Here is a 14,507-nt window from a genome sequence, read left to right as displayed (position 1 = left end):
CCCAGAGCCCGATGCGGGGCTCGAACTCACGGACCGCGAGATCGTGACCTGGCTGAAGTCGGACGCTTAACCGACTGCGCCACCCAGGCGCCCCTGAACATTTTTTAATGCGCCTATTGTTCATCTATATATTCCCTTCAGTGAAATGTCTCTTCATGTCTTCGCTCATTTTCTAACTGTTCATTTTCTTTTTGTTGCATTTACAGATTTTAAAAATATATGTTGTAGACACAAGTCCTTTGTCCAATATGTGATTTGCAAATATTTTCTCCCAGTTTCTACCTGATCTTTTCATCCGTTTAATGGGGTTTTTCACCAAGTAAAAGATTTTTTTTTAAGCTTATTTGTTTATTTTGAGAGAGAAACTGGAGGAGGGGCACAGGGAGAGGGAGAGGGAGAGAATCCCAAGCGGGCTGTGTGCTGACAGCACAGAGCCCGACGTAGGGCTCCAACCCACAAACCTGAGCCAGAATCAAGAGTTGGACGCTTAACCAACTGAGCCACCCAGGTGCCCCTTGAGATCTACTGTATTTTTTTTCTTTGATGGACCATGCTTTGGTCATGTCTATGAACTATTCTCCTAAGAATAGGTCATGAAGATTTTTCTTCTATGTGGTCTTCTAAAATTTTCACATTTAAACCTATAATCCATTTCGAGTTAACTTTTGTAAAAATTTGGGGTTTAGGAGAAGGTTCATTTAGTACCTATGGATTTCCTGAATCTGGGGCTTGAGTAGGATTAATATATACATGGGTTTTGAATAAAGCAAAGATGACAGAAGTAGGAGAATGGGCTGGGTGAGCAAAACCAAAAAGAAAAGGTTCTTTGCTTTTTTAATGTTTTTATTTATTTTTGAGACAGAGACAACACAAGTGAGGGAAGGGGAGAGAGAGAGGGAGACACAGAATCTGAAGCAGGCTCCAGGCTCTGAGCTGTTAGCACGGAGCCGGACGCGGGGCTCGAACCCAAGAACTGCATGATCATGACCTGAGCCGAAGTCGGAAGCTCAACTGACTGAGCCACCCAGGCTCCCCAAGTAAAGGCTCTTTAAAAAGTAATTTATCTAGAGGACTTTTGGTGTGTTGGCCATAGCTGATAATTTGTGGCTAAAGCCCACAGGATCCAGCAAAACTGCTTCCTGCGCCTATACTGACACTTTCTTTCGTGAACACAGGGCAGACTTTGAGGGTGTGCAGCCAGTATAGTGACACAGGGCCCTATGCTCAGAGAGCACGGACATACGGGGTTTAATGTGAATATTCTGAAACCCTGAATTTTATCTTTGAATTCCTGTTTTGTCAATACAGTCCGATGGGACAGTGGAGGATCTTTCTCGGGTTGAAGTCTCAGCTCATGTCTGGTTCTGTCACCCCACCTACACAGGATAGGTTCTCCATGGTTGCCTCCCCCCCTTGCTCCCCCCCAACACACAGCAACTACTGCCCCCTTTGCCCTTGGCAGGAGCCTAGGCCTGAGACAGTTAGGTTTGGGTGCACATGCCCTTGAAGCCTCCAGCTCTACCCCTCTGGTCAGTTTAGTAGTCTTTAAGTTTTAGCAAGCACCTTTAGCCATGATTGATTAACTACACCTTTCTTTGCACATCTAGAGATCACGCATTGTTTCCTACAGAGACTGGGAACCAAACCCTCTTGCACAACTTCCCCCTGGGGCACCAATACACAACCTCCGAGCACTGTGGTAATGTCTGTAGCTGGCACCATTGAGTGTGCACACAATCAAGAATTATTACAGGAAAATAAAAAAGAATTATTACAGGGGCCGGGGACGCAAGCTGGTGCGGCCCCTCTGGAAAACAGGATGGAGGTTCCTGAAAAAGCTAAAAACGGAACTACCCTACGACCCAGCAATGGCACGACTAGGTATTTATCCGAGGGATACAGGTGTGCTGCTTCGAAGGGGCACATGCACCCCCAGGTTTACGGCAGCACTATCAACAGTAGCCAAAGTCTGGAAAGAGCCCAAATGTCCATCGATGGATGAATGGATAAAGAAGGTGTGTTATATATATACAATGGGGTATTACTTGGCAATCAAAAAGGATGAAATCTTGCCATTTGCAACTACGTGGATGGAACTGGAGGGTATCGTGCTAAGTGAAATTAGTCAGAGAAAGACAAATATCATATGACTTCATTCATATGAGGACTTTAAGACACCAAAAAGATGAACATAATGGAAGGGAAGCAAAAATAATATAAAAACAGGGAGGGGGACAAAACAGAAGAGACTCTTCTTAATGTTTATTTATTTTTGAAGGAGAGAGAGACAGAGTGTGAGTGGGGCAGGGGCAGAGAGACAGGGAGACACAGAATCTGAAGCAGGCTCCAGGCTCTGAGCTGTCAGCACAGAGCCTGATGCGGGGCTCGAACTCACAAACTGCGAGATCATGACCTGAGCCGAAGTCAGATGCTTAACCAACTGAGCCACCCAGGTGCCCCAAGAGACTCTTAAATATGGAGAACAAACTAAGGGTTGTGGGAGGGGGGATGGGCTAAATGGGGAAGGGGCACTAAGGAATCTACTCCTGAAATCATTGCTGCACTAGATGCTAACTAATTTGGATGCAAATTTAAAAAAATAAAATTGAAAAAAAAATGAAAACTGAAAAAAAAAGAATTATTACAGGGGCGACTGGGTGGCTCAGGTGGTTGAGCATTTGACTTCGGTGCGGGTCATGATCTTGTGGGTCATGAACTTGTGGTTCATGGGTTCAAGACCTACATCAGGCTCTGTGCTGACAGCTTGGAGCCTGGAGCCTGCTTCAGATTTTGTCTCCCTGTCTTTCTCTCTGCCTCTCCCTCGCTTGTGTTCTCGCTCATAAATAAATAAATAAACTTAAAAAAAAGAATTATCACAGACCACTCTAAGTGGTGCCCTAAAGTTCCTTTAAAAAAAAAAAAAAAAGCTTATTTCTTTATTTTGAAAGAGAGAGAAAGCACGAGTCAGGGAGGGGCAGAGAAGAAGGGGGAGTGAGAGAGGATCCCAAGTAGGCTCTGTGCTGTCACAACAGAGCCCAACTCGGGGCTCGAACCACTGAACTGTGAGATCATGACCTGAGCGAAATCAGATGCTTAACCAACTGAGCCACCCAGGGGGCCCCGGCCCTAAAGTTCCTTTAAAAATCTTTGGGCCGGGCAGAAACCTCAGAAATGGGTTTTGGACAAGAGTGCACCCTCCCCTCCAGGTGGCCAGCCTCCTGAAAAAAGCTCATATTCCTTTCCAGTCAAAACTCATCTCTCGAGTATTGCCTTTTGGAGCGATGAGCAGCCAGACTTGTTTTCTTCTGTAACACCCCGTGCATCAAGTCACAAAGCACCTCTGGGTGCCTGGCCCCTCCTCTTTACAACATACTGCCCAAGGCACCACACTGTTAAAGGCCAATAAAAAGCACCAAGACAGGTTGAAGGAGCTTCTTCTTGGTGTTTGAGTAAGGGGCCCTACACTCTTGCTTTACATTAGGCCCCACAAAATATGTGGCCAGGCCAGTGTCAACATAGCAGCTTGTTTACTTAATTATGTTTTATAAAAATTCTTAGAATGTCCAAATTATAGTCGATAAAAGAATATAGGTCTATGACAGGCTCCATTATAACCCCCGACCGAGAGACTTCCGGATTGAACACAGGAGATAAAATTCGAGTGTCCCCACTTATTTCAAAAATCACCCGAAAGCTGAGGTATAAAAGAGAAATAGCAATACGAAGTACATGCGCAGAAAACGAAATGAAGACATTTTTGAAACCTCCGAACACAAAATAGGAGGAATGACTGCCAAGAGTAGTGAAGGTCGAACAGTATGCGGGAAGACGCAGACAGAGTGAGCCTGTGAATGCTGATCCCCGAAGAAAAACATGCACGGCGCACTCGTCCTTTGAATGTGGTATAAACTCCATCCAGACTCTTGTTTGCAGAGCTGGAATGGAGTCAAAAGCTGGCAAAGGATAATTTCTCTAGATGGTATTTGGTTCTGGGAAGTCGAAAGGGGGGTAAATGAGAAATCAAACTGGCAGTCATAGGAACAAAAAGCCGTGAGTCAGTAAAACAACGGACGGAGGGGAGACTGTCTTGCCAGCTGCTCTCCAGTGCAAACTGGGAGAAGGAATAAAAGCTTGCGGAGCTCACAAACTATGAGCAGAAACCTCCCTAATATGAAAAGGAACCCACCTCTTCTTCTGCACCAATTTCCTGCATCTAATCTGTCTAAATTGCACCTGGGCAAAGACACAATGTAAAAAGAGGAGGCAAAGATTTGCTTTTTAAGTTTATTTATTTTGAGAGAGAGTGAGCTGGGGAGGGCAGAGGGAGAAGGAGAGAATCCCAAGCAGGCTCCGTGCTGTCAGTGCGGAGCCTGACGTGGGGTTCGAACCCATGAACCCTGAGATCATGAGCTGACCTGACTCAAAGTGGGACGCTTAACCGACGGAGCCACCAACGTGCCCAGAACCAAAGATTTTTTTAAAAATCTAATATTAGGGAGAACACTCATCAACAGCAACACAAAATGTCACCATGGAACTGATAAAAATGTGAAGGATACTCCCAAGAATTTCTTTTTCTTTTTCGTTTTCTTGCTCTCATTCTCTCTCTCTCTCTCTCTTTTCTTACATATGTATTTACTTTTGAGAGAGATAAACATACCGTGAGCAGGGGAGGGGCAGAGAGAGAGGGAAGGAGACACAGAGTCTGAAGCAGTCTCCAGGATCTGGGTGGTCAGCACAGAGCCCGACATGGGGCTTGAACTCATGAATGGTGAGATCATGACCTGAGCCAAAGTCGGACGCTTAACTGATTGAGCCACCCAAGCGCCCTTAGCTCTCTCTCTTTTTTAAAGTAGCTCCATGTCCACAGTGGGGCTTGAATTCCCGATCCTGAGATCGAGAGTCACATGATCTACCTACTGAGCTGGCCAGGCGCCCCCCTCCCAAGAATTTTTTTAAAATACTAGTGCAATGATTGTTATTAAAACAAAACAAAAACAAAACAAAACAAAACTTCTCTCTCTCTCAAAAATAAAAAAACATTAAAGAAAATTTAGGGGCACCTGGGTGGCTCAGTCAGTTAAGCAAATGACTTTGGCTCAGGTCATGATCTCACGGTTCGTGGGTTCGAGCCCCGCATAGGGTTCTGTGCTGACAGCTCAGAGCCTGGAGCCCACTTTGGATTCTGTGTCTCCCTCTCTCTCTGTTCCTCCCCTGCTCATTCTCTGTCTCTGTCTCTCAAAAATAAATAAACGTTAAAAAAAAACTTAAGAAATACAATAATCCAAAGAAATATGAAGTGCAGAATTCTGGAGAGAAATTAAAATGAAATAGTACATACGGAAATTAACATTAAAACTCAACTGTGGATGCTTTTTCCATTTCATGGCAAAACGGGCAATGGTGGTCTCCTTGTTATACTGTACTGCATTTTTGAAAGTTCCTAAGAGAGTAGATCTTAAAAGTTCTTGTCACAAGAAAAAAAATAGTAACTATATGCGGTGATAAATGTTAGCTAAACTTCTCGTGGTAATCATTTTGCAATATATATGTGTATCAAATCATTATGTTGTACACATAAAACTATTATAATGTTATATGTCAGTCATATCTCAAAAATGTGAAATTAAAAACAGCACAAAGGATAATGGACATTGCTGAAGATAAGGCAGCAGATGTATACAAAAAGTTAAGAAAAGCTTGTAAAATGGTGGGGTGCTTGGGTGGCTCAGTCAGTTGAGCATGTGAGTCTTGATTTCAGCTCAGGTCATGATCTCACAGTGGGTGAATTCGAGCCCCATGGTGGGGCTCCATACTGTCAGCTGGGGCTCCAAGTGGAGCCTGCTTGGGATTGTCTCTCTCTCTCTCTCTCTCTCTCGCTCTCACTCTCTCACTGCCTCTCCCCTGCTGAAGCCCTCTCTTCTGCCTTTCTTTCTCTCTCAAAATAAATAAAATAAACTTAAAAAAAATATAAAAAGTTTGTAAAATGGAATGGATATATATGTGACCATATACATATATATATATATATATATATATACATATATATGTGACCATATACATTTTATATATATATATATATATATATATATATATATATATATAAAGCTAAAACACACACATATATATATGTAACAAATTTTCTTAATTTATAGCAGCTATAACAACAATGAACATTTGTTTTCCTTAGCTTCTGTATGTTGAATTCAGGAGCATCTGAATTCTAAGGAATTGAGTTAAGAGGTCAGTTGAGATTCCAGTCCTATAAAGGCTTGAAATGGCCTAGAATACCCACGGCCCAAGTAACTCACTTGCCTGGATGGAAAATTAGTGTTAGTTGTTGGAAGGTCTCAGTTACTCCCTCTGTGATCCTATCCATGAGTTGTTTGCCTTTACAATGTGTTGACTGCCTTTCCCAGAGTGAGTGACCCAAGAAATCAAGTCAGAAGGAACAAGGAACATCACTGCCACCACATTGTGGTCACTAAAAGTGAGGGACCAAGGCCAGCTCGAAATCAAAGGAACTACAAATTAGGTAAGCTTTACCTTTGGAAGGGAGGAGTGTCAAAGATTCAAGGACTTATTTTAAAACCATCACAATATGCAAAACTTGTGGTATTTTTTATGTTTTATTTCTTTTTTGAGAGAGTGTAAGCCGGGGAAGGGCATGGAGACAGGGACAGAGGATCTGAAGCAGAGCCTACGCTGACAGCAGCGAGCCCAATGTGGGGCTTGAACTCCCAAACTGTGAGATCATGACCTGAGCTAAAGTCAGACGCTCAACCGACTGGGCCACTCAGGTGCCCCCAAATTCCTATTACTTTATTTCATTGTATTTTAGATTTTATTTTTAAGTAATCTCCACACCCAACATGGGGCTCAAACTCACGACCCTGAGATCAAGAGTCACATGCCCTACTGACTGAGCCAGCCAGGGGCCCTTATTTTTTTTGTATTATTTTAAAATATAAGTGTAAAAATAAAATATTTATCAGGAAAACTTTCCAGAAATCGAACAAAACTTGAATCTCTAAATCAAAGGGGCATACTATGTCTCTTAAAAAAATGAAACAGAACAGTGAACATCTTATGGGAGCCTTAATAATTTAATGGATTCTAATCGTTCTTTGGGCAAGAGATAAAAATTCAACTTGCTCATAAGGGGAAAATAAATCACACTGCCCTCCAGTTTTGGTTTTTCTTTTTTTCACAAAGAGAGTCAAATTTAGTAGACATAGAACAATCCCACAGAAAGAAAACTAGGTACAAGTGTTTTATAAACAGACAATTTATATTTCGAGATTAAAGCAACCGAAAATATACCTCTGAACGGAAAATAACTCAGAGAATATGAATCCCATGAATCCTCCTTGAAGCAGCAATCACTGTCTATAGTTGACGAGTGGCGATGGTGTCTAGAAAAGTGTCTATTTTATAAGCCCTTGAAACTATCTAAAACATATGCTTACAAAAGTTAAAAAAAAGTAGAGGAAGACTGAAGGTCCGATAAGCATTCTGATTTGCTTACTTTTTATAGTCAAAATCAAAGAGATTACTTCTCTCAATAAAGCAGCAGAGGGGTGCCTGGCTGGCTCGGTCAGTAAAGCGTGCAACTCTTGATCTTGGGGTCGTGAGTTCAAGCCCCATGTTGGGCCCGGAGTCTACTTAAAAAATAAAGTAGCATCGATTTAAGCACATTAAATGGTACAAAAAAGATCAGTATGACACCTAATGCACAGCAACAAAATAAAAAAATCAACAAGTGGAACTATGTCAAACTATGAAGCTGCTGTGCAGCAAAAGAAACAAAAATGAAAAGGAGAAAATATTTGCAAATTAGATATCTCATCAGGGGTTAATATCCAAAATATAAGGAACTCATACAACTTAACAGCAATTAACTGATTAATTAATAATGCAATTGAAAACATGGGCAAAAGGCCTAGTTTTCCCAAAGATATTCAGAGGAACGATAGAGCCGTGAAAAGGTGCTCATGACCACTAATCGTGAAGAAAATGAAAATCCAAGCCACAATGAGATATTAACCCATTCCTACCTGTGTCTGCACCCTGTGTACTACTGGTGGGAATGCAAACTGGTACAGCTACTGTGGAAAACAGTATAGAGATCCCCCCCCCCCAAATTAAAAACAGAACTACCTTATGACCCAGAAACCCCACTTCTGGGTATATATCCAAAGGAAATGAAAGCACTATGTCAAACAGATATTTGCACTCCTATGTTTATGGCAGCCTGTTTTACAAAAGCCAAGCCATGGAAATGACCTCTGTGTCCATCGACAGATGAATGAATAAAAAAAAAAAAGTGAGATATACACACACACACACACACACACACACACACACACACACACATATATAATGGAATATTATTCAGCCATAAGAAAAGGAAATCCTGTTTGCAACAACATGAATGGATTTCAAGGGCATTATCCTAAGTGAAATAAGTCAGACAGAGAAAGACCAATACCGTATGATCTCACTTACATGTGGAATCATCACACTCCTAGAAAAATAACAGAATGGTGGCTGCCAGGGGCTAGGGGTGGGGGAAATGAGATGTTGGTCGAAGAACACAAACTTTCAGTTATAAGATGAGTAAATTCTGGAATCTAAAGTACGGCATGGCGACTATAGTTAATAATTCCGTGTTGTATACTTGCAAGTTGCTATGAGAATACGCCTTTAATATTCTCACCAAAACGACAACAATACGGTGATTATGTGAGCTAAAGAACGTATTAACTACTCTCACTGCGGTAAACACTTCACAATAAATATGTGGACCGCATCCTCACACTGAATAAACTTACACAGCATTATATGACAAACATATCTCAATAAATCTAGAAAATACAGTGTAGCGAATGTCTCCCAGTTACTGCTTTTTTTTTTTTTTTTTTAAATTTCAGCCTTGGGTCAAATTAGTAAACAACACTGAACTTGTATTTAGAGTGCAATTATGATAAAAATGCTACATCAAAGAACATATGGAGATACAGCTGAAGAAGTGCCAGAGGAAAATGCACAGACTTAAATATTAATAACGAGAAAGAAGGAGGTCGCCTTCCGGCGTCTGGACCCGCATGCACAGAGCTGGGAAATCACCTCTCCTATCCTCACAAGAGGAACGAAGCTGAACAAACAGAAAGCGACAACTGTCCTTAGATCCATCACAGACACAATGTCGCGCGGCAAACCACACACCCCAAGTTAGAAAGACAGGCGGATTCGGAGAATCACAGGTTACCGGAGGCTAAGGTCAGGGGTAGAAGCCAGCTGCTGGAGCCAGTCCAGGAAAAGGTAAAGTCTCCTTGACGAATCGCTGGAGGCTCCGTGCGGAAAAAAGTCTGCCAGGGGACCGCCCCGCTCCCGTGCGTTTCTACCTCCAGGAACCCCACCGGGTTCTCGCAGTGATGACGGGAGAAAAATCCCTGTGCTTCAGGAAGGAGGAGGAGAAAAGTAGCTATTTTGAAAGATGCCCAGAGCATTCTGTTCTTAACAAGCCTCCCCTCGAGAAAAACAATTTTATCGGGGCCTTACCTACTGGGATTTTACCGGATCCTAACTGATGGGGGGGAAAGGGAAATAGCCAAGCCCGGCGGCAGGCTCTAACCTTCAGATGAGAGAGGGTAATGCCTGCCTCTAGCCCCGGCTAGTCTTCCAGTCTTGAGGGGAGGGGGTGGCCGACTGGCGAGTATGAGTGACAGCCACAGCCCCGGAGGCACGGGCCTTACTGAAAAGCCCAGACTTAATCACACAACCTAGGATGCTTCCCCTCCCCTAGGCCCGACCACATCGATACAACTCCTGTCTCATAAGGGAGGAATACGGCAGAAGCAACTGCGTGTCTCAGATTTTATTTAAGAAGTCTCTAGGGAAAGCCAAAGACAACAGGGGAGAGAAAAAAAGAGAGAGAGAGAGAGAGAGAGAGAGAGAGAGAACAGCTCGGGAAATTTTAGCTTCTGACAACTGCGGCTACCGCAAATAGGAAACACAGCCTAACTCTCCCAGTTAGATAAATATAAATCCTCATTCTAAGTCTTTGTTTACCTCAGTTCCTTTTACCCACTACAGTGTGTTTGCCTTAAAACAAAACAAAACAAAACAAAACAAAACAAAACAAAACAAAACAAGGGGCCCCCTGGGTGGCTCAATGGGTTAAGACTCTGACTTTGGTTCAGGTCATGATCTCACAGTTCATGGGTTCGAGCCCTGCATCGGGCTCTGCGCTGACAGTGTGCAGCCTGCTTGGGATATTCTCTCTCTCTCTCTCTCTCTCTCTCGTCTCTCCTCCACTCTCTCTGTTTCTCTCAAAGAAACAGAGATTCTGTTTCTTTAAATGATTAAAGAAATAATCATTTAAATAGTTTAAAAAATTACAAGGCGTATTAAAACACAAAAGACATAGTTTGAAGAGACAGAGTGAGCATGAGCACCAGACTCCGAGATGGCAGAGAAGCTGGAATTATCAGACCGGGAATTTTATTTTATGTATTTATTTTTTTGAAATATAATAGGCTATATAAATGAACAGAAAATAGAAAAACAATTGAAGCAATAATTAAAAGCAAAGACTTGCTATTCTATTTTTTTAGACATTATTCTTTTTTAATTTTTTTTAACATTTATTCATTTTTGAGAGAGAGAGAGAGACCGAGTGCAAGCAGGGGAGGGGCAGAGACAGAGAGAGACAGACTGACAGACAGACAGAATCCAAAACAGGTTTCAGGCTCTGAGCTGTCAGCACAGAGCCCGACGTGGGGTTTGAACTCATTAACCGTGAGATCATGACCTGAGCCCAAGTCAGGCGCTCAACCGACTTGGCCACCCAGGCGCCCCAACGTTATTCCTGTTTTTAAAAAATGTTTGTTTATTTTTGAGAGGGGGAAGAAGGGGCAGAGACAGAGGGGAGACAGAGGATTGGGTTCTGTGCTGTCAGCAGAGAGCCTGATGCAAGCAAGGCTCGAACTCACAAACCACAAGATCATGACTTGGGCCAAAGTCAGAAGATTAACCGACTGAGCCACCCAGGGGTTCCCAAGACTTGCTCTTCTACAAAATAGTCAAGAAAACAATATATCATTAAGTGACTTAAAGAAAGCACAAACATACAAAATGAAGGTTAATTATCAGAAAACAACCATCGTACAAGAAACACAAGTGACTACTTTTGAAAATGTCATGCACGTACATGTTTTCAGCCATTATTTCTTCAAATAAGTTTTGTGACCCTTCTCTCTTCTCCTTCTGGAACTCCTATAATGAGAACATCACTCGGCTTGATTTTGTCCCATGAGCCCCTTGAGCTATTTTCACTTTATAAAATTCTTTTTCCATTTTGCTGCACTGTTGGAGGAAACTGCTCAGCCCTGTCTTTGACTTCACTGATCCTTTTTTGTGCTTCCTCTTGTCTGCTGGCAAACCCCTCTAGTGTATTTTTCAGTTCAATCGTTGTACTCTTTGTTCTGTTTGGAATGTTCCTGTATTTCCTCTTTGTTCAAGTTCTCACTGTGTTTATCCATTCTTCTCCCAAATTTGGTGAGCATCTCTATGACTATTACTTTGAACCCTTTATTAGGTGAATTATATATCTTCATTTCATTAAGGTTATTTTTCTGAGGTCTTATCTTGTTCTTTCATGTGGAATATATTCCTCCGTTTCCTCATTTAGCTTGACTCTCTGTATTGGTTTCTATGCATTAGATGAAACAGCCATCTCTCTTTGAAGAGAGAGAACCTCTCTTTGAACCCTCTTTGAAGGGTTGGCCTTGCATAAGAGATGAACTTTAGAGTCCAACCCTACTCTACTTCTTGCTTGTCTCTCAAAGCTTTGGGATTGTTCACGTAGCCCATTTTATTTTTAATAGCTCCCAGTATTTGGGCAGGGGAGGGGGTGCGGTGTCAAGATCAGTCAATGTCCCAAAGTACCAAGGTTCAAGCTGATTGGAAGCCAGACCCTTAGGCGCTAGCTTTATTTATTTTTTATTTTTTAAGATTTATTCATTCTTCAGAGACAGAGAGAGACAGAGTATGAGTCAGGGAGGGGCAGAGAGAAAAGAAACACACAATCCGAAGCAGGGTCCAAGTTCTGAGGTGTCAGCACAGAGCCCAACATGGGGCTCGAACTCATCAACTGTAAGACCATGACCTGAGCTGAAGTCGGACGCTTAACTGACTGGGCCACTCAGGCGCCCCTTAGGCAACAGCTTTTAAAGAATCCAAATATATAGGGTCCTGTGGGACCACAAGTATAAGCTCTGCTGGCCATCAGAACTCTTAAAAGATCAGAACAATATTATCAACTTTTATGACTTAGGTGACCTTTGTATAACAGTATACTCAACATTTGCAGAATATATTTTCAACTACACATGGTACAGTCCCCAAGACTGGCCCCAAAAAGTCTCAATACATTTGAAAGGACCAACATCATCTAGAGTAAGTTCTCGGACTACAACTGAATTAAATTAGAAATAAAAGAACGAAATCTAAAAGCACACTCCTAAATAATCCATGGATCATAGAAAAAAAATCATAAAGAAAGTTAGAAAATATTTTGAACTAAATGACAGTACAAATACAATACATCAAAATATGTAGGACACAGATAATGTAGCATTAAAAGAAAATATGTAATTATAATGCTTATATATCAGAAAATAATGGCCTCCATTCAATGACCTAAAATTCCATCTTAAAAAGTTAGAAAAAGAAGAGCATTGTAAAGCCAAAGTGAAGAGATGGGACAGAATAATAAAGATAATACCAGTTATAAATGAAATTGAAAACAGATAACCAATAGAGAAAATTAACAAAGATGGCTAATGGCTATGGATTTCTTTCTGGAGGAAAGAACATGTTCTAAAATTAGATAGTGTTCATATTGTATATTTCTGCAAGTACCCTAAAAACATTAATTGCACATTAAAAAAAATTTTTTAACGTTTATTTTTGAGAGAGACAGAGTGCGAGCAGGGGAGGGGCAGAGAAAGAGAGAGACAGAATCTGAAGCAGGCTCCAGGCTCTGAGCTGTCAGCACAGAGCCCCATGTGGGGCTCAAACTCACCAACCTCAAGATCATGACCTGAGCTGAAGTCAGACCCTAACCAACTGAGCCACCCAGGTGCCCCTTAATTGCACATTTTAAATAGGTAAAAAGCATGCTATGTGGCTTATATCTCAACTAAAGCTTTTTTAAATTGGTTATGGTTACTAGAAAAGATCAAAAAATAAAATAAACTCATAGATTTCTCAAAGAAAAGAGAGAAATTACTAACATCAGCAACGAAAGGGATTATAAACATAGATCCCACAGCCATAAAATAACGCTAATGGATTTGACACATAGATGAAATAGACAAGTTCCTTACAAAATGATACTTAACAAAACTGACACTTTTTTAAAGTTTATTTTGAGAGAGAAAGAGAGAGAGCGAGTGAGCACAAGTGTGCGTGTGCTAGCAAGTGGGAGAGGGGCAGAGAGAGTGGAAGAGAGAGAATCCCAAGTAAATGAATTCATTATTAGAAATTTTTCACAAAAAAATCTGAGACCTATTTCAAAACCTCTCAAACATTTGAGGAAGAAACAAAGCCAATCTTGCTGAAACTCCTAGAAATGAGGAGGAAACATTGCTTCTTGACATGTTTGTGTGTGTGCGTGTGTGTGTGTGTGTTTAATTTTAGAGAGAGAGCATGAGTAAGGGAGAGGGGCAGAGGGAGGGAGGGAGCGGGAGAGAGAGAGAGAGAGAGAGAGGGAGAGAGAGAGAATCCCAAGCAGGTCCCACACTTAACATAGAGTTCAGTGTGGGACTGGATCCCACAGATCATGACCTGAGCGGAAATCAAGAGTTGGACGCTCAACAGACTGAGGCGCCTGGGGGCCCCCACATCTTGACATGTTATGAGACTAGGGTAAAACTAACACCAAAACCAGGCAAAGACATTACAACAAAAGAAGACTATCAAGTAATGTTCTTCATGAACAGGAAGACTCTCAAAAATATTAGCGAAACAGGGGCACCTGGGTGGCTCAGTCGGTTAAGCGTCTGACTTTGGCTTAGGTCGTGATCTCACAGTTTGTGAGTTCAAGCCCCACATCGGGCTCTCTGCTGACAGCTCCGAGCCTGGATCCTGCTTTGGATTTTGTGTCTCCCCCTCTCTCTGCCCTTCCCCGGCTCATGCTCTGTCTCTCAACAGTAAATAAACGTTAAAAAAAAATATTAGCGAAACAAATCCAATAATATATAAAAAGTGTAATATGGAACGACCATGTAAGATTTAGCTCATAAAATCAAGGTATAAATACAACTTAAAAAAATTTTTTTTTAATGTTTATTTTTGAGACAGAGAGAGAGAGACAGACAGAGTGTGAGTCAGGGAGGGGCAGAGAGAGGGAGCCACAGAATCCAAAGCAGGCTCCAGGCTCCAAGCTGTTAGCACAGAGTCCGACGTGGGGCTCGAACCCACAAACCGTGAGATCGTGA

Source organism: Panthera onca, chromosome X (genome assembly GCF_046562875.1).
Source record: "Panthera onca isolate mPanOnc1 chromosome X, mPanOnc1 haplotype 2, whole genome shotgun sequence".
Taxonomy (NCBI): Eukaryota; Metazoa; Chordata; class Mammalia; order Carnivora; family Felidae; genus Panthera; species Panthera onca.
The sequence above is the reverse complement of the archived record's forward strand: the minus strand, read 5'-3'. Positions refer to the sequence as shown.